This window comes from Peromyscus eremicus, unplaced genomic scaffold (assembly GCF_949786415.1).
Source record: "Peromyscus eremicus unplaced genomic scaffold, PerEre_H2_v1 PerEre#2#chr23_unloc_1, whole genome shotgun sequence".
In the NCBI taxonomy this organism is placed as follows: Eukaryota; Metazoa; Chordata; class Mammalia; order Rodentia; family Cricetidae; genus Peromyscus; species Peromyscus eremicus.
The window spans coordinates 915,827-942,972 of NW_026734287.1; the positions used below are offsets into that span (position 1 = coordinate 915,827).

General features: G+C 40.2%; 1 pseudogene; it reads left to right on the forward strand.

The window, feature by feature from the left end:
- The first annotated feature begins 1,500 nt into the window (after positions 1 to 1,500).
- Positions 1,501 to 26,755, forward strand: LOC131900876 (cytochrome P450 3A9-like; annotated as a pseudogene).
- The last annotated feature ends 391 nt before the right edge of the window (positions 26,756 to 27,146 follow it).

The window sequence follows — 27,146 nt, forward strand, 5'->3', positions numbered from 1 at the left end:
CCAGTTCTAGGGGAGTTCTAGTCCACTGTACTTTTCTGGCCTCTGCAGGTACCCACCCATGGGTGTACATGTGCACGCACTCCCAACATGACTAAAAAAATAAAGTAAAACCTAAAAAGATTCCATATGCAATACTTGTCTTTCTGAATCTGACTTATTTTGCTTAACCACAGTGATCTCTGGTTTCATTCGTCTTCCTGACAATGAGAGGAATGCAAGAGAGGATGTAGAAATAAACCTATCAGCTACACCTGATGTAGGAGAACAGCAGGGAAGGAGGTTCCAGAGGCATCAAGATTGACATATAGGTAAACCAATGATAGAGGAAGGATAGAACCCCCTTTTTCTTTGTAACTGTTGTACTACAGTGAAGAGACACCATGGCCAAGGCAGTTTAGTTTCAGAGGGTGAGTCCATGATCATCGAGCTTGGCGACAGGCAGGCATGGCACTGGAGCAGTAGCTGAGAGTTTACATCTAATCCGAAGGCAAGAGTCAATGAGAGAGAATGGGAATGGTGTGGCCTTTAGAAACCTCAAAGCCCACTCCTGGTGACACACCTTCTCCAACAAGGCCAGACCTCCTAATTATTCCCAAACAGTGGAATAAGTGTTCAAATATATGAGCCTACAGGGGCCATTCTCATTCAAACCACCACATCCTCTGACCATGGGCTGCATACAATAAAACAGAATTTGAAAACCACACACACACACACACAGCCACACACACACACACACACACACACACACACACACACACACACACAAATATACACACAAAACTCAGAAGGCACTATGTAAATTGTCTATAAAGGAGGAGGAACTCTCATGTCCCAGTGTCTTTAATCCTTGGACCCTTCCCAGCTCTCTGAACCATTTCCAGTGGGGAATAAATCAGGCTGACCAAGCCACAGGGAGCAAGTTTGTAAGTAGCCATGGGCTCTGCTTCAGTTCCTACCTCCAGATTTATACCTTGATTTTCTGCCCTGACTTTCTTTCATAAGTTGCAATATGAAATAAACCCCTTTCTCCAGGTTGTTTTTGATCATAGTGTTTTGTTTTTTGTTTTAATCACAACTACAGAAAGCAAACAAGGACAGAATTACTAGAAAAGAATTAAAGCCAAGGATTTCATTTGAGTTTCTGATAAGAAGCAATAACCTTTGCACTCTGTGATAATGAAATCACTGGTTGCATTTTTTTGGTTAATATTTAATACCAAATGAATTCAAAGATCAAAGTGGGCACATCCATGGTACCATGCCAACTGCTAAGATAGAGAGTACACTTGACTCATGGAACTGTGGGTGGAGCACTCTGGTGTTTTCATTGGCTGCAAGGCCAGCCCAACCCCTTTCCCAGTCCTTAAGCACTGCAGGCTGGCCTCCTTGAGTCACAGCTGGGTGGGGAAGGGAGCTCATCAGGCTCAGACCTGCAAGGCACAACACACAGAGCTGAGAATAAAACACAAAAGAGAGACTTGATTAAAGAAAGCGGCGATGGACCTGATCCCAAACTTTTCCATGGAAACCTGGATGCTCCTGGTTACCAGCCTGGTGCTCCTCTACCTGTGAGTAAACTGCCCAGGCTCCTCTCCTCAGTGATCAAGACTTGGGGATGTGAATTGGATAATTCTTTCCTCTACCTGTTTGAAAATCCAAAGAGAAAATGAAGGGGACGTTGCTTGAGTGTAAGATGCTAAGACCTAAGGTGTTGCTATTGGTCTTATGCAAATCCCTCCAAGGGGATAAGTAGGCCTTCCCCTTCTACTAAACTCCACTTTCTGTGGATAGGAGGATTGAGTGACCTCAGTTATACTTGGGGTATACTCTGATTCAGTCTCAGTTTTTCCCCAGATTAACCAACCAGAGCTCAGCAGAAGCAGATTACAAATAGCTGGTCACTGTGTATGATAGGAGGAGGCCTCTTCTGCAAGGTCTTGGGATTGTGGGGATGGGAGGAGCTTCTGTGTCATCTTCACCTGTGTCCTCTGATGCAGGAGATGTATAGTGTTGCCTCATGTGCACATGGCTAGTTTCTGCTCCCTTGTCCCACTTCTAAGACGATTTATACAATGCCCCTAATATACTCCAGGCTATATGGTACGCTCAGACTATTCCTTGTTTTGTTATCCTTCCCTGGATCTCTCTGTCTTCCCCCAATTCAGTCCTTCTACCTATAATTTGTTGAACTATTTGCTTCTAAGTAATGAGTCTTTTTGTATTATATTTGATCATTTTATTTTATGTGAGTGCTTGGTCTGCATGTATATATACGCACTACATGTGTTATTTTTGCCCATAGAAGTCAGTAGAGGACATCTTATCCCTTGGAACTGGAGTTACATACAGATGGCTGTGAGCCACCATGTAGATGCCGGGAATTGACTCTGGATCCTCTGCAAGAGCAACAAGTGCTCTTAACCACTGAGCCATCTCTCTAGTTCCCATAAATGATGAATCTTTAGGGCAAATGAGACCTGACTTTGGTTCTTTTCTTTCAAATCCTCTAGCCTCAGTATAAGGAGTTACTCCTCCCTGGCTTTGAGATCTCCTGGCATCCTCAAAAGGCAGGCAATCTGTAACCAAAATTCTAAGTTCTACTGGGAGCATCAGTCAAAACATCCATCCCAGGATTTCCTTTCAATGAAGGGAGTCCTGTACAAGTGAGGGGAGGAGAGAGGTTATCCCGATTTCTGGGATTCAAAGCGTATGTGGCCACCATCCCCAGCTCATTCTACTGCAGTTGTTCTCAATCTGTGGGTCAAGAGCACTTTGGGGGTCAAACGATCCTTTCTCAGGGGTCACATATCAGACATTCTGCATATCAGATGTTTACATTATGTTTATAACTGTAGCAAAATTACAGTTATGAAGAAACAATGAAATAATTTTACAGTTGGGTCACCACTACATGAGGAACTGTATTAAAGGGTTGCAACATTAGGAAGGTTGAGAACCACTGTTTTTTCTCTCTCTGTCTCTGTCTCTGTCTCCGTCTCTCTTTCTCTCTGTGTGTGTGCATGCGAGTGTGTGCATGCGTGTGTGTGTGTGTGTGTGTGTGTGTGTGTGTGTGTGTGTGTGTGTCTGTGTGAGAAAGAGAGAGAGAGAGAGAGAGAGAGAGAGAGAGAGAGAGAGAGAGAGAGTCTATGAGTCTGTGACTTCTCTCACCATTTTACTCTAAGGAAAGTTAGACATTCATAATGATGTGAAAATGAAAAATTCAAACGTGGTTTTATTTTTATTTATCTTTAAAGCAATAGGTAAGTATTTAAAGTATTGTGCAACATCTTTTCCATCTGATAATATTTTACAATTAATGGAAATGTTTCATTTCCTTCTTTCTACTCAGCTCTAGATATCCCAGGACCTTCCTTCAAAAAGTTAAAATGGGGTTGTTGCTTTCAATATTTGTGACAACTGATGTATTTACTCATTTGTTTATGATAGTGCCAGGAATGGGAACCTAATGCATAAACAAATACGTGGTATAGATCGCATGTATGCTTTGAAATAAACTTGCTTATTAGGTTTTAAAAAATTCATCAGTGTTTCTTATACCCGTCTGTCTGGTCGTGTGAATCCCTTAGTACAGGTGGATAAGGAAGAGGATGGGCCAGTGATGAAATGAAATACCTTCAGGTATGAGTTACAAGGAAGTGGAGAATATGCCTCCTCTCTCAAGAGAAAACTCTCAGATACACTTGCTGAGTCCCATGGAGAAGATGTGAAGACTAAAAATAATTATTGTTGTTGCAGTTTTTGTTATTTGTTGCCTACATGTTGCCTCCCTTGTTTGAATTTTATAGTGTCTGTATCCACAACTGGTGAGCCACTATAGCATACAATGACAATCCCAATGTACTAGTTTTCTCTTTCACTTCATAGGTATGAAACCCATTCACATGAGATTTTTAAAAAGTTGGGAATTCCTGGGCCCAAGCCTCTGCCATTCTTGGGTTCAATTTTTGCTTACCACAAGAAGGTAAGTGTTCACTGGGCTCCCTATCTTTCTTCTTGTGTTTGCCAAGATTGGCTAAGGTCCATCAATAAAAAGACAAGGTCTTGAGTAGAACTGAGGTAGCATTTCAGAAACTATTTTTGGCTTCCATCTGAGACAAGATCAGCTTCTTGAAGGCCTTGCTGTTAGTCTTTGGAAATTCCGGTTTAGCGCAGTTCATCAGCTCAGACCTTTGACATATCAACACTCGTGCTGAGGACTTGATGTTCAGACTTGTGATCTTCCAAGGGCAATGTCCTTTGTTCCCAGTGCAGATTCTAGCAAGGGACAGCCATGCTTCTGGAATTTTTATTTGCATAATTAGAACTTATAACTGAAACTTAGCAGAAGTTTTCTTTTGAAGTGTCAGAGACTCATTGCAAGTATTTCATTTCCAACATTGTGTGTAGAGGAGAAAGTACTTTCTTTTGCTGTGTTCTGTGTAGAGGTGGCCTCTCCCCATTTTTCCATGTTGCCAGGGAGCTATAAAGGCAAACTCCCTTTGTTATTTTTTTAAAAATATTTTTTTTGGTGTATGGGTATTTTGCCTGCATACAAGTCTGTGTATGAGTTCTGGGTGACCACAAAGGTGTCCCCCTAGAACTGGAATTACAGATAGCTGCTATGTGGGTGCTGGGAATTGAACCCTGGTCCTCTGGCACACCAGGCAATGCTCTTAACCACTGTGCCATCTCTTCAGCCCACTCATTATCATTCTTATTCACTTGCCTTCTCACTCAGAAACTTGCTGGAGACTAAATGCTCTAAATTAAAGGAGGCCACTGGTCTCTTCACTGTCACAATTCTGTTAGTCTTCTAAGGAAAGAGGCATGAAATAAATGAAAAAGATGCTGGGTAAGGAGTTTAGTGGATCTCACTGGCATTCCCTTAGCTTCTGTTTCTCCATTGTGTCTATGGAGGGAACAGTTCAGAGAGTCTTGGGATTTTAGGGACAGCATGTGGAGAAGCGAAATCTTTAGAGACATGTTGTTAGCTGTTATTTGTAGCGAAGGATAAATGGCCAAGCATAGGCAATTATTCACAATCAAGGGTGAGTTTTTGTGCATTTGCAATGTTGGGAGAAAATTCGGGAAACTTTAATATCCCCATTTCAAATACCTCTAGCAATTTAATCTCCTTTCCACTCTGACAGATACGAATAACAATGCCCCTCTCACTGATGTCTAGGGGTAGACAGTAAACCTGATTTTGTAAGATCCAAATCATTTGTGCCCCAACTAGAGGTGAGAAGAGTATATTTAAAATAGTTATGGATTTTTATTTTCTTTCTCTTTCCAGGGCTTCTGGGAATTTGACAAACAATGTCATAGAAAATATGGGAAAATGTGGGGGTAAGTATTATGGCAACTTCCATTGGGAAGACGGGAAATGTCAAAGCCCATAGGAGTGTAAGCTATGTATTACGAAGATTTTGGAGGGCTTTTCCTACCAAAGATCCCATATGTCTGCCAGTGTTGTGCTTCACAGACAGATTTTGGTGGAGAAAGTCGCATATTTTGATTTTTCTCCAGGACTTGACGGTTCAGGAATGGTTCATCTGAGTTTCAGTCCAGTGTCTGGATATTCCACTATTTTGAACTTAAGTTACTTACTTTCAATTTTCCATTCACTTCATATCTTTTTTGGTATTCTAATATTTTGATTATGCAAAATTATGAAAAATAGTACATGGGCAATATTCATGTAGGCACCATCCAGGTAACATATACTCCAATTTAGTTCTAATTATGATCTTTGTATAGAGCTATTTTGTGTTTGCCCCTCCCTGAATGTCCTACGTTACACTTCGTTTCATGAGATGCCAGTGACCTATGGTCAGAATCCCTAACTTGAACTAGGTGCTCATGTTGCATAACTAAGGTGTTGGTTATATAACATTTGGATCAGATTCTGGATTCCTTGGCATGCCTCCAACTATCAAATCTAGATGGCTGGGTTTAATCCTCTTTGCTTTGCAGGTTTTATGAGGGCTGACAGCCTGTGTTAGCTATCATGGATCCAGACATGATCAAAACAGTGTTGGTGAAGGAATGTTATTCTACCTTCACAAATCGTCGGGTAGGTGCCTATTCTCTATTTATTTATATATTAGGGTCTTTTTGAGGCATGAATGTTTACGTGCATGTGCATAGGGATATGCATATGCGTGCCCATGTACATACCTACACACATATGGAAGTCGGAGAAGGATGTTGGATGTCCTGCTCTATCTGCCTTATTCCCTTGAGACAGGGTCTCTCACTGAACCTGGAGCCAGGCTGTCAGTCAGTAAGCACTGGCAATTCTCCAGTTTCTGTCCCTCACAGAGCTGAGGTTATAGATGCACAGGGCCATGTCCAGCTTTTTAAATATGTGCTTGATATTCAAACTCAGATCCTATGTTTTTATATGTTAGTGGGTTTTTTTTTTTGTTTTTTGTTTTTTGTTTTTGACAAGGTTTTTCTGTATAACAGCTCTGGCTGTCCTGGAACTTGCTTTGTTTTTACAGAGAACCACCTGCATCTGCCTCCCAAGTGCTGGGACTAAAGGTGTGAGCCACCACCACCTGGCAATATGTTAGTTTTTTATCATGAAATAATTATAATTTCATAGGGCATTGGCCCAAAATACATAACAATGGTCCATATGTTCCTCATCTTGTTTGTCTCAATGGTGTTATTTTACATAACTATAAATTTAGTATGCTTCTGTGACAGGAAATTTGTATAACCCATACATTTTATTCAGTACCAATCTTACATCTCTTTATTTTGTAGTGTGTGTGCACAAGGGTATGTAACTCCATGCATGTTTATTGGTGCACCTATGTATAACCATCAACAGCCAAGGTACAGAACTGTTCCTTCACCTCGAGGTTCCCACATCCTTGTCTATTAGAGTTGTCACACACAGCTTGTATTTTCTTTTTTTAGTTGGAAACATTTTATCTTTATTTTCTACAGCATTGGCATATATTTATTGTACAAAAACAGTGGGCTTTCTTGTGACTTTTTTATTTTTAAATAGTTATTTTGTGTATATGTTTGTATGTGTTTCTCTCTGTGTGTGCATGTGCACATGTGTGTAGGTGCCCACAGAGGCCAAAGGAGGGCACAGATCCTTTAGAGCCGTAGTTATTGGTATTTATGAGGCAGCTGAAGTGTGTCGAGGACCAAACTCCAGTCCTCTGCAAGAGCAGCAAGTCTTCTTTTTTTTTTAATTAAGATTTTTTTTCATTCATTTTACATACCAATCACAGATTCCCCTCTCTTTCCTCCTCCCACCCCCTCCAGCCTTCCCCGCTGATCCAACCCCATTCCCTCCTACAAGAAAATAAGGCCTCCCATGGGGTGTCAAGCAGAGCCTGATACATTCAGCTGAGGCAGGTCCAAGCCCCTCCCCCTGTACTGAGGGGTCTTAAGTGCTGACCCCTCTCTCCAGTCCCTATAATATTTTGTTGTATGAACATAGTTTTAAAAAAAACTATTATCGACACTGATAGGTGATATTCGTGTTCCTGAATTTGTCTTCACTTAATGTGATCTTTGGTTCCATCTATTTTCCTATAAATGATATAATTTTGTTCCTCTTTATGGCTGAATAAGACTCCATTTTGTGTGTGTGTGTGTGTGTGTGTGTGTGTGTGTGTGTGTGTGTGTATGCATGTCTATAGCACAATATTTTAGGATTCTCAATCTTGCATTTGTGAGAGTTGTATAAATGTGTGTGTACATGTGTGTGCCTGTGTGAACCTGCAGAGGCCCCAAGGAGGATGTTACGTGTTCTACTGTTCTACTCTGCTGTTTTGGCTAGTCTGGTGGGTCAGTAAGCTATTGGTATCTGCCTGTCTCCATTCCCCCAACACCAGGTTACAGGCACTCTTGGCCATAAAATGTTTTAAAATGTGGCTGTTGCAAATTCAAACCCAGGTCCTCATGCTTAAAGAACAAGCCCTCCTACCCTCAGAGCCGTCTCCCCAGCAGATTGTTTTGATCTGTGAATTCTTGACATTTCTTCATTCCTTCAAATTTTCATTGATTTTTTTAAATGAGCATTTTTATCGCTGTTGTTAGATTTTGTTAGATTCATACCTAAAGTATTTCATTTTCTTTGGAATGATTGTGAAAGTCATTGTGTATTTAATGTAGTTTTGCATATTCACTTACCAGTGTGCCTTAATTTTTGCAAATTGACTCATTTGTAAGTTCCAGATATTTGTTTACATCTTCCATGAATTCTCTATCTTGACCTTAATTTAATAAAAAATAGGGAAGTTTTTTCTTCCTATATACTTTTTGTTTTATTTTTTTCTTCACTCCAGTACAATGTTGAACAGAATGTTGAGTGTGCATTTACTTTTAAAGGAGATAAACTTTATTCTTCCACAGTTGGGCTCAATTTTAGCTGCTGCTCTTGTGACTTTCCATACAACACATACACTTAAAATTTTTCATTGCATTTATTAATTACATATTATTAGTAGAGCTAGGCATAATATTAAATGCATGCATATTGATACATCAATCAACTCAAGCTTACCTTTATCAAACCTCCACAACTGGGAAGGAATGCCAGAATTATGGGTGGGAGGGACTGGCTCAGAGGAGAAAAGGGACATTACAGCTTTTTTGTCTTTAAGATTCAGACAATCTGGCCTGGTGGTGGTATAACTATTCAGGAGGTTAGGTCAGTAGAAGAAAATGTGTGAGTCTAAGTTGGGCTACAGAGTGAATTTCTCTACCTCCAGCCTCCCAGAGAGTAAGGCATTTGAAACACACATTTCCTGTGCCATTCAATGACATAGTTATAAACAATTTGTATGTAAATGATGCCTGTTAACATTTCACCACAACCTGGCAGTTCTCCAAATCTATATAGGGCAACATCTCTTTTGCTTTGGATTCTAGGTATTTGGTCCATCGGGAATTTTGAAAAAAGCCATCACCATCGCTGAGAATGAGGAATGAAAGAGAATTCAAGCATTACTGTCTCCAACCTTCACCAGTGGAAAGCTCAAGGAGGTAATGAAGTAATAATAAGTTTGTCATTGGAAACATGAGGAACAGATCTGGGGACAAGTAGAGTGGAAGATCACAGTCCTTTTCCAAGCAGTGTCCTCTGAGTTGAAACTTCCTAAGAATGTCTCTTTGTGTTAATGGGACTTCTTGCTTTGTCCTTGGGGAAGCTGTGTCCACTGGGAATTGAGGCCCCTCAGGTCACTATGGATGGTATGCTGTGGGATGTTCTGTATGTCACATGTGTTGCTGATTAGTCAATAAATAAAACACTGATTGGCCATTGGCTAGGCAGGAAGTGTAGGCAGGACAAGGAGGAGAATAAAGCTGGGAAGTGGAAGGCTGAGTCAGAGAGACACTGCCAGCCGCCACGATGAGAAACAGCATGTGAAGATGCCGGTAAGCCACGAGCCATGTGGCAAGGTATAGATTTATAGAAATGGATTAATTTAAGCTGCAAGAACAGTTAGCAAGAAGCCTGCCATGGCCATGCAGTTTGTAAGCAATATAAGTCTCTGTGTTTACTTGGTCGGTTCTGAGTGGCTGTGGGACTGGCAGGTGAGAGAGATTTGTCCTGACTGTGGGCCAGGCAGAAAAACTTAAGCTACAATGGTGTTTTGTTTTGTGTATAGATGCTCCCCATCATTAACCAGTATGCAGATGTGTTGGTGAGAAATATGAGGCATGGATCAGAGAATGGGAATTCCATCTCCATGAAAGAGTGAGTGCTGGCATGGTCATTGGGGGCTGGGTTGTTGTGTGAGTTCTTTTTCTGTTCCTGTGACAAAAGACCCTGACAAAAGCAACTGAAGGAAGAAAGGCTTCATGTTGGCTTACAGTTCTAGGGGGATACAGTACGTCACAGCATGAAGACATGGCGGCATGAGCAGGAGGCTAGCGGATCACACTGTATCTACGATCAGGACGAAGGAAGTATAGCCAGACTATAGAGACTCAAGGCCTGCCCAAAATGACTTGCTTCTTCTAATGAGGCATTCCTTCTAATGAGGCTCTACCTCCAAGTTTCCACATTTTTTTCACAGACAGTGCCACTAGCCAGGGACCAAGTGTTCAAATGCATGATCCTCTGGGGGAATATTGCACATTCAAATCATAACAATAATGCTAGGAGACTCCATAACTGCCAGCTGTGGAGTTGAAGTGTCCATTGTTAGGTTACTCCAGGACCAGTAGAAAGTGAGTTGTATGGTGTTTCAACTGATTACAACAGTTCAGACTACTACTGAAGTTTGAGACCAGAGGAAACTGGAGACATCCTTGTAGCAGTATTAGGATGGGCTTATAATGGGCCAGCCTACAAAGGGTTGTCTCCTATAAGAAGGTAGGATGACTTACAGAGAACAAGTCTCACCTCTGTATACAGGATCCATTATTAAGTCATCTACTCAACTGTCATTTTTTAAATTCTAGAAAAAAAAAGATAATTTAGAAAGAAAGGACATTATCTAAACAAACCTGTTAGTGTTGATTCAGTAGAAAAGATGGAGAAAGTACTCGGATGCTGTGTGTGTACCAGGAAAGTTAAAATGTCAAACAATTTATATTCCATCATAAACTTTTTGAGACTATCAATGAAATAGTAAATCTTTCCTTGGTCTGGCAAGACAGTTCAGTGGGTAAAGGCACCAGCCACCAAATCGCTAACTTGACTAGATCCCTGGGAGCCACATGGTAGAGGGAGAGAACTGATGTCCACAGTGAAGAACAATGTGAAATGAGTACACACAAGCTTAATATTTAGCTTATCTTTCCCACACTTACAAAGCTCAGGACTGAACCCAGTGTCTTAGGGTTTCCATTGCTGTGAAGAGATGCCATGACCATAACAACTTTTTTCTTTATTTTTTTTATTATGAGAGTTTCTATTCATTTTACATATCAACCTCAGATTCCCCTGTCCTCCCTCTTCCTACCCCCAGCCTTCCCCCCTGAGAGCACCCCCTATTCCCATCTCCTCCAAGGTAAGGTCTCCCATGGGGAGTCAGCAGAGCCTGGTACATTAAGTTGAGGCAGGTCCAAGCCCCTCCTCCCTGCACCAAGGCTGTGCAAAGTGCCACGACAACTCTTATAAAGGAAAACATTTAACTGGGTGGCTTACAGTTCAGAGAGTCAGTCTATTATCATCAAGGTGGGACATGGTGGTGTGCAGGTAGATATGGTGGTAGAGAGGTAGCTGAGAGTTCTACATCTTGCACAGGCAACAGGAAGTGAACTCGGACACTGGGTGGAATCTTGAGCATAGGAGACCTCAGTGACACACTTTCTCCAACAAGGCTGCACCTACTTCAACAAAGGTACACCTCCTAAAAGTGCCACTCCTTATGAGCTTATTGGGGGCCAATTACATTCAGACCACCACATCTAGGGAATGATAATGTGGATCATGTCTTCCCACATCTATTAACACAATCAAGGCAACACGCCTGTCCAACTTGGTATAAACAATTCCTCCTTAAAAGTTTCTTCCCAGGGATTTCTAGATTATGTTATTTTGATAATTAAAACTAACCATTGTAGTATCCATGCCATCCCACAGCACAAAGACAAGTACAACACTGTCACCTGAAAAACTTCTCACAATTGAGTATGGTCGGAACAAGGGCATCATAGGCAGGGTTTCTGTGTGGCACTCTGATTATCTTGGCTGGACATGAATTTACTCCTACTTCACACCTTATGTGTCTTAGGCAGAGTAGGAAGAAATGTAGCTGTTAATTTCCATTTCTCTCTGTCCTCAGCATTTTTGGGGCCTACAGCATGGATGTGATCACTGCCACATCATTTGGTGTGAATGTTGATTCCCTCAACAATCCACAGGATCCTTTTGTGGAAAAAATAAAGAAGATCTTAAAAGTTGACATCTTTGATCCATTGTTCATCACAGTGAGTACGTGACCTAATGTTTCATTCTTTCTGTCTTTTTAAGTAACAGTGTAGTGAAATATAATCTGCATATGTTGTCAGTAGTCCACTTAAACAGGCCAAAAGATGGTTTTCAGTATATTTAAAATATTTTCAGCTATCACTGTTGTCAGCTGTGGAACATTTTTGTCATCTCAGAAACTCTGTACTTTTAATGACTAACTCCTTACCTCTCACAGGCATAAACAACAAGTAAGTCTATTTTCTAACTGCACAGATTTGCCTATTCTGGACACTTCATATAAATAGAACTGTATAATGTCACCTTTTGTATCTCACTTTTAAATTAGTATGTTTTAAAAGTTCATGCATCTTAAGTGTGTATTAGTATTTCATTTCTTCTATGACAGAATTATATTCCATCTTATGGACATGTCATGTTCTGTCTGTAACTGATGGATATTTGGAATGTTTTGACTTTTTTGGCTGTTGTGAAACAGTGCTGTTATGAATATTCTTTTTGTTTTTCGAGACAGGGCTTCTCTGTGTAGCTTTAGAGCCTGGCCTGGACTTGCTTTGCAGACCAGGCTGGCCTTGAACTCTCAGAAATCCACCTGCTTCTGCCTCTTAAGTGCTGGGATTAAAGGTGTTCACCACCACTACCTGGCCTTGCTATGAATATTATGCAAGTTTGTGTTTCAACACGTTTTCAGTTGTTTTTTGATGTATACTCAAGGGGAAGTCCTGAGTTGTGTAGTAATATCTAATATAATGTGCTGAACTAATTAAGGACATGTCTTTAATCACAAAAGAGTGTTGGCTTTGATGTTTTTTTCATCTGTTCATCTGTTTTGCTCATTTTCATTTGCATTGATATACTCAGTTATACAGCAGAGCATCCTTGAGATGAATCCTACCGAGTTAGGGTAATATAACTCTTCTTATAGTCACTTGATTTAGTATCTAATATCGTGTTGAAAATCTTGCAACCACACTTACAAGTGATGTTAGTTTGTAGATTTCTTTTCCTGTGAGATATTCATCTGGTCTCAGTGTTAGGGTACCACACATCTTATGGAAAATTTTGGAGATGTTTTCATGTCCTTTCTATATTTTGGACATATTAGGGAAGAAATGGCATATGCTTTTCTTTAAATATCTAGCAAAAGTCATCATTGAAACCTCCTGGTTTTAGGCTTTCCTTGTGGATAGCATTTTTTAAAAAATCAGCAGCACTTTAAATTCTGTACTTAAGGCTAGATAGGAGGAGGTAAGATTAAGTATGATCCTGGAACACATTGATCTGATAATCTCCTCTTGTCATAGTTTTCAATTTTCTCTAGATTGTGAGGAATGCTATGGATCTCTGTGTGCTTGCTTTGCAAAAAATAACTTTTCATTATGTCACCAGTCTATTATGCATTGTATGCATTTCTTTTTGAGTCAGTTTCTACAATTTGTGTATTTCTAGGAATTTGTACATTCTGGCTCAGATGTATAATTGAGGCTATTGTCCTAGTCGCTCAATTACTAGTGGGATTCCTTTATATGCCCTTGTGTTTTCCATAACATTATTCTCCTCCCACTTCACTATGCATGCTAGTAATCTGAGCTATCACTCTAATTCTAGAACAATCCCAGCTAACATTTTGCCAACTCTGAAGACATTTTCAAAGAAGAATCTTTTGTTTTCATTGATTTCCTCCATGTTTTTTATTTTATTAGTTTGCACTTTGGTCAGTAGTATCCACTCTCTCTCTGCCTAAAGTGTGTTTTTCCTTCTCTTTTAGTGGTACATGCTATAAAGTATTGTCATACGGCATCAGTTTTTCCTCAATACCCACAAATACCCTTCTGGATATTGTTTTGTCTCTATCTTATAAGGTTTTCTTCATTTTTTGTGTGTTTTTGGTTAATGTTATCATCATCATCATCATCATTATCATCATCATTTGTGTCTGTGTTCATGGATGGGTGGGTAGGTGCACTGGAGTATATGGGTGTATGGGTGTATGCACTGGAGTATATATAAGTATGCAGAGGTCGGAGGGCATCTTCAGGCATCTGCCACCTTTTGTTTGAGGCAGGCTCTCTTACTGGCCTGGAACTTCACCAAGTAGGTAGGCGAACTTCACCAAGCTTCACTAGACATTAAGCTTCCAGGAATTCAGTGTCTTCATCTCTCATGTTGCCATTCGCGAGGCACTGAACTTGGATTTTAACGTGGGTTCTGGGAACTGAACCCAGAGCCTCACATTTGCAAGGCAAGCACTTAAGCCTCTGAGCCATCTCTCCAGCATGAAAGCTCTTTCTTGAACATCACGATTAACTGCAGCAACTGGACTGAAACCTGATTTATCCAAAAAGACCTTAGTCCAACATGTCAAGGGTGAGAGGTCAAGGGATTTAACCCTGAAACCGTGCAGCAGGTGCCATTGATATCACTTCTATGTCAGTGGCCATACATTGACGACACACCCTTTCCCAGCCAGTGGCTTGGAACCTGAGAGAGAGAGAGAGAGAGAGAGAGAGAGAGAGAGAGAGAGAGAGTCTTGGTTGAGATCCTGGTAACTTTTACTGTTCTGAGTGTTTGGAATAAATGTAATCATTCCAGGTAAAATTTGTATTTTCACCACAGTTTCTCTTTTCTTTCCCCTCTAGCACTCTTTCCATTCCTTATCCCAGTATTTGATGCGTTAAATATCTGCTTGTTTCCAAAAGATGTTATAAGCTTTTTTAAAACTTCTGTACAGCAAATGAAGGAGGATCGCATGCAAGAGAAAGCAAAGGTAATAACTACTCACACGAGGACTTTCATTTGTTGATAATGTATTTCTCCCTCTTTCTATAAAACAAATATACATATATATATATTTCCTCTGTATCTTTAAAAGTTACATGAGGAGTGTAGGTTAACGACAGGGAATTTTTGATATTTAGAGAAGAATGAAGAGTGTAGTGGTTGGGAATAGAGAAATAAAATGAGCCAGAGAAAGCATTTAAAATTAATGATATGCCTGACAATTAGTGTACCACAGAATAAATATTTTTAGGGCAAGAATTTCACCACATGCTAGTAAACAGATATTGTTTGCATATGATTTGTGGGGATGTAAACTGGGGGAATTATGGAAAACTATATGGATAGATCTAAAAAAAAAAATCAAAGTTTGTTATTTTGTCAGTGCTGGAGATAAAATAAAACCCAGATCCTTACATGTGATCAGCAAACATGTCATCCTTGAACAATGGTTCAAGTTGCCCTGGGTATCCAGCTCAATCCTATTCTAGAGTTTCATATTGGAAACAGAGTTTATGACTTTGATGTTGGACTGGAAGATCCCAACAGAGAAGCTATTAATAATAATACTAATAATAATAATTATTAGTATTATTATTATTATTTTGGTTTTCACCCTCCTCTGCCTCCTGAGTGCTGGAATTAAAGGTGTGAGCCATCACACCCAGACAGGAACAACCATTATTAATGGATAATTTCTTCAAAGATTAAGTCTTCAGTGATCTTAGTTCACATCAGAGGAAAAAGATGAGCAAAAAGTTAAAAATAGAACTCCCATGTGATCCAGCCATCTTCCTGTCGGTCATAAGATGACATAAGCTTGTGTGGGAGACATTTGTTCTCCTATGCTCATTGAAGTCATTCTAAAAATCCCCAAAGCTATAGAGAAATGGACTTTGAAAGTTCTCATCACAGATGAGTAATGGATGTTGAGAAAAATATTCTTAACCTGATTTAAGCAACATTCAATATATACATACATCAAATTTTCATTTCATTCCATTTCTATGTACAATTTTTTTTGTGTGCGTCATTTAATGTAAATTTTAAAAAAGTGAGACAAAATTACCACTTCCTTTTCCTAAAAGGATAATGATTCTGCTTACAAATTCTTTCCAGGTACTTCAACTCCCCAGACCTCATACTGGCAAGAAATCACTTCATTTCCAAGCTTATCATTTTACACATTTTCAAAAAAAAAAAAAAAGTCATTTTATCCTACCCAGCACAATTTAATCTGCTTTATTTTTAATTTTAAGTTTTTTGAGATAATCTTGCTATGAAGCCCAGGCTCGTCTCTCTCAGTCATTCTGCCTCCAAGTTTCATCATAAGGACAATGGTTTGAGATTAAGATGGGAGGACACCAGACTGAAGTCCAGAACTTCTGTGTGAACACACACGCAAAGGGAAGGGGCCAACCTGGACTGTTCAGAAGCCAGAGAACTCAGGGTCAAAGACAGGAAAGACCAAAGCCATTGGATTCAGAGCCAGTGTTCACCCAGGAAAGCATTCTGCTCTCCAAAGCATGTGTATGGACATGTTTTTTTTGTTGTTGTTCTTTATCATTAACTTTGGGAATCCCAGCCAGACTTCTGGACTTTCAATAAGCATTATTGTCAGAATGGTGACTAGTTCTGCACTTGTGACTCACTCTGACCTCTCAACTGACCTTGAATCTTTCAAAAATTATTCTTTCAGCAAAGAGTGGATTTTCTTCAGCTGATGATAAACTCCCAGAGTTCTAACATCAAGGAGTCTCATAAAGGTAAGCAAGAATGTTTTATGTTTACTGATGGGGAACCTCAGAGTGAGGAGTTTGTCCTGGAAATATTCAGAAGGATTTTCAAGTAGATGACTATGTCTCCAAATTTCAAACAAACAATTCCAACCCCTTAAAAAAAACTCCACCCCAACCCACAGATGTAGACATTATATACAGCAGCCAGAGGAACTTTCTAGAAGCACAGGATTATTACTGTGTTCAAAGCCTGAAGGGCAGCCGTAAGCATGCAATTCAGGACTGGAGATTACCAGTGGTCTCTGGATCTGGTACTACAGAACAGATACCAACTGGGCCTCATCTAGATCCCCTGAGTCAAAAGCTCTGCCTGGAGATTTTCATGTAGACACCCAGTGAGAGGAACAGCCCCATAGTGGTGATGGTCACTGGAAACCTGGGATGAATGCTTGTCCAGCTCTTGATTTACAGCCAAGCTTTGATTTCCTGTGTAGTTGATATGGAACGTGTAGAGAAAGCCTTGGGACTAAGTACATACCCCACTACTCTTACTAGCTTTTCACCTGCTCATTATCCCATCATGGGTGGCTTTTGAGGAAGCCATTGCTGTGATGGTTGAAGAATGATGGCTTTGTAATGCCGTCCCATCCTATGCAGCTATGAGCTCTGTTCTGTGTAAGAGAGGGGCAAGCCGTCTGTTTTCTGTTTCATTTTCTTCTTTTTCCTCCTTCTTCCTCTTCCTTCCCTTCCTTCATCCTCCACAACTCCTCCTCCTTCTCTCCCCTCCTACTCTCTCTCCTCTCTCCCCTTTGTTTTTCTCCTGCTCCTGCTCCTCACCTCCCCTGCACAATCCCATGTATTAATTCTGTTCCCTCACTATCATTACTTATTTTGACACTCAGGTTCATTCAGGCATATATATTGAATAAGCCTTTCATATGGGCATCTGAGCTCTTTTTTTGAGATCCTAATACATGTAATCACAAGATTTATCCTTTCCCTTTCTCCAAACCCTTAACATATACCCATCCATGCTTTCTTTCAACTTCACGTTCTCTTTTTTCATTGTTATTGAATGCACATATGTATATACATAAATGTTCCTAAATATAATCTGCTAAGTCTATATGACGTTATACATATGTATTCCTTCAGCAACGGCAATTTGGTACCGAATAACTGTGTTCTTCCCTGGAGAAGACTGTTTCTCCCCCTCTCAGCATTGCTTAGTTGCCTGTCATTCTCTGTGTAGTGTTGAAGCCTCATGAACTCTCCCCGTGCACTTTGGCATATCTATTGGTGTCATCCTTGTCAGCTCATGTTTGGGCAGTCATGTTATTGAGACTTTATGGGCATAGCTTCTGATATTACTAGGAGACATTCTCACAGAGGACTTCATGATCTCCTGGCTCTTCCTGCTCCCTCATCTGCAATGTCCCCTGAACCTTGGGTGTAGGAGTGTTTTGTAGATATATCTACTCGGACTAGTCTCCACAGCAATAGTGGCACACACACCTTGGTGGTAACCAACAGCTCTCTAATTGGATCAAAGACTGTCTCAACAAGAGGGAAACCATGCCTGGTACTGAAAACCTAGCTAACTACTCAGGGCTAGTAAAGTTATGGATCTTAGAGGAGAATCTACAACCACCACTTTACTAAATCAGCATAATCCCTAACAACAGTCTAAACATTTGGCCTTACAGCATCAGATGAGTACACTCTTCATCACTCATCAAGGAAACTTGTCTTTGGAACACACTAAGTTCTTTCCTATTCTTCTCTAATTTTATATATTTTAAAAAGTAGTTTACAAATTTGAGAGAAATTATAGGCTCACAGTCAATTTCAGTTGAGTTTATACAGGCTTTCATATGTTCCTGCCCCCCTCACGTGCACAGTCTCCCATCCTTTTTAGAATAAATTTTAGAAATTCACTTATTTTGCTTTTGTATATATTTGTCGGCGTGCACATGCAATGGTGTGCGTGTGCGGGTCAGAGGAAAATCTGCACAATTCTGTCCTCTCCTTCTGCCTTTTGTTTCTGGAGATGAGCTCATCAGGCTTGGCAGCAGGCCCTTTACCTGCTGAGCCATCTTGCTGTACCATCAAACTCACCCATTTTTAACATTCCTCAATGGAGCAATATGTGTGTTATGAGCATTGAACCTACATGTTCATATTATCACCGAAGGCCCATAGTTATAATTAGGATTCATTCTTGGTCTTGTCCATGGCATCTGATTCATGCTCAATGAATGTGGGCATTCATTATACTTGACAGGCTAGTTTATACTTTATGGGAAGATAACATGTGTCATTGTGCATACGACTACCTTGTTGCAATCACTGCACTATAAAGAAAAACTGTTAAATAAGGAGCACACACATAAGGACAGTCTTGCTTGGTCAAGTTTAGCTTTAGTCAAAAGCTTGGGTCTTAGGGAACAGGGCTGCATTTCACAGCATCAGGGTGCCGCATTCCACAGATGCAGTTTATCTGGAGTTGATGTTTCTTCCATTTGAGATTAAAAACAAAATCTCTAATGAGGCTCCATTTATTAGAATATTGCTAGTCATTACCATTTCAATTAAGGAATTATTTTCTAATTTATTTCTGTGTATGTGTGTATGTATGTGTGAATGGATGAGTGCAGGTGCCTGTGTTGGTTAGAGGAGAGCATCCCTGGAGCTGAGGTTACAGATGGCTGTGAGTTGCCCACAACCGAACTCAGGTGCTCTTCAAGAACAGCCTGCATTCTTTTTTTTTAGACAGACTTTTTCTGTCTGTCTTGGAACTTGCTTTGTAGACCAAGCTGACCTCAAACTCAGGGATCCACAAGCTTCTGCCACCCAAGTGCTGAAATTAAAGGCATGTGCCACCACTATCCAGCTACAACCTACATTCTTTTTTTATTTAAAATTTTTTATTCACTTTACATACCAACCACAGATCCCACGTTCATCCTTTCCTGCTCCCCTCCAGCCTCCCCCACAACCCACTCCCCATTCCCTCTTCTGGAAAGATAAGGCCTCTCACAGGGAGTCAGCAAAGCCTGGTACATTCAGTTGAGGCAGGTCCAAGGCCCTTCCCCTGCATCAAGGCTGTGCAAGGTGTTCCACTGTAGGTAATGGGCTCCAAAAAACCAGCTCATGCACCAGGGATAGACCCCAATCCCACTGCCAGGGGCCCCTTAAACAGAGCAAGCTACACAACATCTCCCACAGGCAGAGGGCCTAGTCTGGTTCCATGCAGCTTCCACAGCTGTCAGTCTAAAGTTCATGAGTTCATGAGCTTGGTTCAGTTGTTTCTGTAGATTTCCCCATCATGATCTTGACTCCCCTTGCTCATAGAATCCTCTTTCCTCTCTTCAATTGGACTCCCAGAGCTTAGCCTGGTGCTTGGCTGTGGATCTCTGCATCTGCTTCCATCAGTTACTGGGTGAAGGCTCTACGGTGACAGCTAGTGTAATCACCAATCTGATTATCAGGATATATAGCCTATATTCTTAACAGGTTGAGCCATTTCTCTAGCCCATCACTCTAAATACTTTTTTCTGTATTTCTCTCATTTCTGAATTATGTTTTGAAGATTGGTAATACTCGTTTGTCCAATGGTTTATGCATATAAATATCACAGCTCATGAAAGTTCAAACACTGACCAGGGAGATGTGTGGTGGGTTTGAGATTCTACTAAGAGTTTCCAAGTTGTTGCTACTGGTCCACAGACCACACTTTGAGTAGCTTTCATACCACTGCCTCAGGTTTCTTAAGACCTATATAGTTCATAGATCTGCTAATGTTTCATGCACTTAAACATTTTATTTCATACTTACTCAAAATGTTTGAAACTAAGTTTTAGGCAGAATATTTTTTTAAAAGGGCAAATGGTGTCATCTGTTTTACTTATATGGAGTCAATTTTCCAGGGCTGGGGTTATGGCTCAGTGGTTAAGAGCAATTGCTTTGTGAACATGAAAATTTTAGTCTGAATCCCCAGCACCCACACAAAAGGCTAGGTAAAGCTGCATGTGCTTGTATAGCCCCAGAGCCAGAGGGTGGGAACAGGAGGGCCCAGAACTCAGTGGCTAGACAAACTAGCTGAAATGATGAGCTTCTAGTTCAGTAAGAGACCCTGTCCCTGCAAATTTCATGATGTCATTGTTTTTCTCTGCTGAGTAGTTTCCATTGTGTATATGTGCCACATTTTCTTTATCCATTCTTCAGTTGAAGGGCATCTGGGTTGTTTCCATGTTCTGGCTATTAGGAACAATGCTGCTATGAACATAGTCGAGCATGTGTCCTTGTGGTACGATTGAGCATTCCTTGGGTATATGCCCAAGAGTGGTACTGCTGGGTCCTGAGGTAGATTGACTCTCAATTTTCTGAGAAACTGCCATACTGATTCCAAAGTGCCTGTACAAGTTTGCACTCCCATCAACAGTGGAGGAGTGTTCCCCTTGCTCCACATCCTCTTCAACATAAGCTGTCTTCAGTGTTTTTGATCTTAGCCATTTTGACAGGTATAAGATGGTATCTCAGTGTCGTTTTGGTTTGCATTTCCCTGATGACTAAGGATGTTGAGCAATTCCTTAAAAGTCTTTCAGCCATTTGAGATTCTTTTGTTGAGAACTGTCTGTTTAGCTCTGTAGCCCTTTTTTTTTTTTTTTTTTTTTTTTTGGTTTTTTCGAGACAGGGTTTCTCTGTGTAGCTTTGCGCCTTTCCTGGAACTCACTTGGTAGTCCAGGCTGGCCTAGAACTCACAGAGATTTGCCTGGCTCTGCCTCCCAAGTGCTGGGATTAAAGGCGTGTGCCACCACCGCCCGGCCCATTTTTTTTTTTAAATTGGATTGTTTGGTATTTTGATATTTAGTTCCTTGAGTTCTTTATATATTTTGGAGATCTGCCCTCTGTCAGATGTGAGGTTGGTGAAGATCTTTTCTTATTATGTAGGCTGTTGTTTTTTCTTACTGACCATGTCCTTTGCCTTGCAAAAGTTTCTCAGTTTTAGAAGGACCCATTTATTAATTGTTCCTCTCAGTGTCTGTGCTACTGGTGTTATATTTAGGAAGTGATCTCCTGTGCCACAAATCATAATTTTTTTTAAAAATACTGATCTCCTTTACCTAAAATGTGTCTATTGGGCCAGCAATATAGATCAACAGATAAAGGTACTTGCTACCAAGCCAAAGACCTGAGTTCACACCCAAGGATCCAAATGTTGCAAGGAGAGAAATCACTCCTGCAAATTGTCCTCTGACCCTCACAAGAATGCCATGGCATACTCCCCCCTCCTCCCTCCCTCTCTCTCTCACACACAAATGAAATAAAATAAAATGTATTTCCTTTCCCATTAGCTTTATCCGATCTGGAGATTGTGGCTCAGTCTATTATCTTTATTCTTGCTGGCTATGAGACCACCAGCAGCACTCTTTCCTTTGCTTTGTATTTACTGGTCACTCACCCTGATGTCCAGAAGAAACTGCAGGATGAAATTGATGCAGCTCTGCCCAATAAGGTGAGGGAACAGTACCTGGAGAGGGAGGAAGGGAAGAAGAGACACATTGACATGAATGATTCCTTATCAGTGAGATTTTTTTCAATTAAGTGATAAGCATCGATTCCTTCACCACCTTTACTTAAGGTTCTAAAAAGAGAAATGAATGGGAAACAGGCATTGGCTACTTACTGCTTTTAGGAAAACAATGTCTTTGTTCATAAATATTGGTATAGCTTTATCCATTATCTGTCATCAAAAACTACCAAGAAACAACCACCAAATCACAGTGGCATGGAAGATGAACTTTGGCTAGTCAAGTGTCTCGGTAGTCAGGTCTGCTGATGTCATGGGGTGTGCTATTGCCTGCTGTTGGCTGAGTGTGACTGGCCTTGGCTGGACTGGGCTAGGCAGATTGATTTAGTTCTGTCCCACACATCTCTCTCCACTCATAGGCAGCCTGAGTCAAACTCTTAACCCTACATTACAGTTTGTCTGAAAGTCCCATAAAGTAATAGTCAAACATTTCTCACATTGGTCTTTACAACTCTGCCCAAACTGGGAGGCTTGGGATGTGAGGTTATGTGGACTGTAGGGCCATCTGTCTGGCTTATCATTCTCTTCAGAGCTCCCAGGCAAGCCCTGAGGGAACAACCAGTGTGCTGGACCAGCAATAGAGAATGTGGCTGAGTGATGGATCCTGTTTTCATTGTAACTTTTTACCAGGGTTGGAACTGAGCATTTTGATGGCAATGACTATATCTGTCTTTTGTCACCTTTAATATAGAAGAAACCAGTATCTCCTCAGATCATTTAAAATTTTATCCTGTTAATGCTTCCAAATTTTATATATATTTGAAAGAATGCCCACATGGGATATTTTCAAATAAGTACAATAAGGATTTTTCTTCTTCCTATGTTTATATACCTTCAAGTACATGTACGTGCCCTTTCTGTGAAAAGGTAACTCTAAGTGTGTCAAGTTGTTGACTCTAATTATCATGATCTGTTAGTTATGGTTCCCTACATAAGAAAGAAAAAGTAGTATACAGTAATGCTGAGGATTTTAGGTCCTGGGTTTGGGATTGTCACAAAGTCTCCATATTTCATAATTACCCTACATTTCTTATAGGTGCATTGAGCATGTTCAAATATCAGTTATCAAAATGCTTTTTAAATGCTAAGGTCTTTCATCAACAGGAGTTTTTCTTTGGTAGTGTAACCCCTTAGTAGTTCTCTACAGATGAAAGTTAATTCAAAATCTTAATTTATGCAAATCTCTCTCTCTCTCTTTGTAGGCACCTGCCACCTATGATACCCTGGTCCAGATGGAGTATCTGGACATGGTGGTGAATGAAACTCTCAGGTTATATCCAATTGCTGGAAGACTTGAGAGGGTCTGTAAGAAAGATGTTGAAATCAATGGGGTGCTCATTCCCAAAGGGACTGTGATGATGGTACCAACCTTTGCTCTTCACAGAGACCCAAAGCATTGGCCAGAGCCTGAGGAGTTCCACCCTGAAAGGTACAGGGATATGGGAAAGATAAACTACCCAGAACTGGACTAGTCCAAGCATCATGTGCTGTCTCTTGGTGTTGAAGTCACATAAGTAGCAAGAGCAGTCTGTCTCTGTGTCTACTTAATCTATCTATATACTTATCTACCTATTCAAACTTTTAAGACAAGAGTAGCATCTGTCACAATGTCCTCCACACTATGCCATTTTATGCATTAGGCTTTTCATGCCTAGGTTTTTCTTGCTGTTCCCTTTAGCTGCTCCCCCCACCTTTAGAGAATATTTACATTTTCCATTTGACTACACTTTGCCTCCTGGGTCCTTCACTGTGGCTGTAATGGTGCCATCCGAGGGCCTTGTCATTTGAGCAGCCTTGCTGAAGACAGAGGAGACCACAGGTCCTTCCATTATTTGCCTCTGGCTGTTGTCCTGGCCACTTTCTTACCTTATGTGACATTTCCAAAGCCATGTTGCCTGCTGTCTAGGAGTCTGAGACACTCTTCTTTTAGATGTGGCTCAGGTGGTCTTTTCTGGAAACCCAGAAGCAAGGTCAGGCTTCAGTCATAGTTCTACAGTCTAATTTTTTTTTTTTTTTTTTTGGTAAGCAAAATAAAGAATGGTGTTTTTAGGGCAGAGGCTGGCAAGCTGAAAGGACTAGGATTTAGACATTCATTGCTTCTAATTATACACCTCCTGGTTTCTGGTACCTTATGTTGTTGGTCATGATGTGCCATTTAGACATCATTAAGTCTTGCTAAAGAACTTAACCAGAACTCATCAGTTTTTCTGTCTTCCAGACCAGATGACTTTTGTGTTCCTTCCAGTCTCAATAATTACATCTCCTATAGCTTTGTAACACACAGATGATTGACCATACTGTTGTTATATTCATTTAATAATGAGACAGATAGCCTGTGTTTACTGTGTATGAGGGACTACTCCAAACACTGATAAAGCAATATGTTGATGAATGTCTACAAGAGAGAATGTTTGACAAATTCACGAGTGTACTGTATACAAATCAATATCCACAGTACTCTCAATGGAATTCTATGTGACCAGTAACCATTTGTCCATGTGTGGTGTTTATTCACACACCTCCAAAAATCATCATTATGATTTTGGAAATATAATAGTCTTATATACATTAGAATTTTTCCAAAATATTAAAAAATAGCTTAAAACACATAGTCATATTGCAATTGCCACTTTTCTAGAAACCAAAAAATTTCTCTTAAGTATCATTTATTTGTTATATAATTTGAATAAAAATTGTCTATCTTCCTAGATTTTTATACTCAAAGGAATACATAGAGAAATAAATTAATGATAATATTATATTAGAGTAGCATTGTATATCTTTGTAAATTATCTGACTTAAACTATTCAGTAAGAAGGAAGGGAAGAGCAAGAAGAAAAAGAAGTAAGAGGAAGGCAAGAAAAGGGAGGCTAGAAGGGACAGAAGGAAGGAAAAGGAAGAGGAAGAAAGGGAGGGGAAAGAGGAAGGGAAAGGAAGAGTGGAGGAAGGGAGGATGGGAAGCTGGAAGGAACAGAGTGAGAGATGGAAAGAAGTGGGGAGAAAGGGAAGGTAAGCAGTAAAGGAAATAAGAGAAATAAAGTAGAAAAATAATAATGGAGAAGAGAAAAAAGAATAACAGAGAGAGGACAGTGCAAGGGAAACAATTTCAGTAGTGGTAAGAATTTTATCCTCCTGCTTTAATGAGTGTTAGTTCAGCCAATAACATACTTTTCTTCCTTTGGTCTCATTTCTTATGTCTCAGAGAATGAACACATCATACTAAATGCAAAGATCATGTTTAAAGATGAATGTTTGTTCTAGACAACATTTACTTCATCTCAATATGACTAAAAGTTCCTCCATGGTAAAGCAAGAGGGAAGACTTGTAATTTGTATAATTCTTATGGCATATCACCCACTCTGAGGCCCAGAGAATATCACAGAAGAGGTGGTAGAAAGACTGTAGGAGCTAAAGAGTAGAGGAGGTGTGGCAATAGTGTCTTCTGGCTAGAACACAGCCTTTGCCGTCATGAACACACAATGTCTGTGACAACCTGTGAAAGACTCACACAAAATAGACATGAAAATAGGAGGGGACAAGTTGTAAAGAAGACAGTGAATAGAGTTGGGAAGGGTATACACGAAGTTAATGTGGCAGGGAAAAAAATCACAATGCATTGTATACAAGTAAGAAACTCTAAATGTCACACCAGAATTTCCACAACTGGCTCAGGAAAGCTTCCTGTTTACTACTGCTTATGGGTATCTAAAAAATATCAAGCAAGTGACTGTTGTGGATTCTTAGGCTTCATTAACTTGTCTTCATTTACTCCTGTGGGACCAGGTTCAGCAAGAAAAACCAGGGTAGCATTAATCCTTACACATATCTGCCCTTTGGGGATGGACCCAGGAACTGCATTGGCATGAGGTTTGCTCTCATGAACATGAAAATTGCTCTTGTCAGAGTCCTGCAGAACTTCTCCTTCCAGCCTTGTAAGGAAACTCAGGTGAGTGTGCTTTTTCAGAAGTTATATTTTTGGGTATTTTGCTTTTTAACTGGGGCATTGATTTTCAGAAAAGCATATTGATCTATTTGTCCAAGGAATTTCTTTGCAATATCTATTGGATAATTTAAGTATTTCAGTTTTAGAGTTGCATCTTTTGCTTTATAAAGACCTAAGTATAATGACTGTCTAAATTCAGGGGCTTCAGAAGATAGGTCTGTCAGTAAGGTTCTTGCCTTGAAAGCATGTGGACTTGAACTTAATCCCTATAACTCATGCAAAACAAAGCAAACAAAGCAAGCAAGTAAGCAAGCAAGCAAACAAACCAAACAACTCACCAACATACCAACCAAAAAACCCAGCCAGCAACCAAACACCAACCAACCAACCAACCAACCCACCTATTACCAACCAGGTGTGTTGGCGTGCACTCATAATCCCAGTACTGAGGAGACAGACCAGCAGATTCCCTGGGCTTACTAAACTGCTAGACTATATACTTTGTAAGTTCCAGGCCAGTGAGAAACCCTGTCTCCAAAAAGGTAGATAACACCTAAGGAAGGACATGGGCGGTAAAAGTAGTTTTTGTGTCCTTGTAAAGCACTCTTGGCACTTGTATGTCTCTTTGTATTTGTGGTTGGTGTTGTTTCACTGACTGCTTCTTGTACTTGCTGGACTGTTACAGATCCCTTTAAAAATAGCCAAGCAAGGACTTCTTCAACCGGAAAAACCAATCCTTCTAAAGGTTGTGTCAAGAGATGAGACTGTAAGTGGAGCTTGATGCATAGTGGTCTGTTATGATGCTGCATCCCACTGGACCAGAAACCAATTCAGATTGTGAATAAATACAAAGATGAAGATGTGGTAATCTTGTGCACTCATTCAGGATTCTGGGTGTTCATTGAGCTTGTCATGGAACATAAGGATATAATGACACCAATCTAAGATAGATATGTTCAACTCCCTGGTTCTTGTGGGACTCTATTTCTACTTCATTGTTACTACCAAATCCCCTGATTTCTGATGATAAAATAAACACCAGTTACTAGTTTTATCAACAACTACTACTGAAAAAAATGAGAATTTTTATAGTGATGCTAATAACTAATTTTTTATTAAGAATTTTTATTCATTTTATATACCAAAGATTCCCCCTTTTCCCTCCTCTTGCA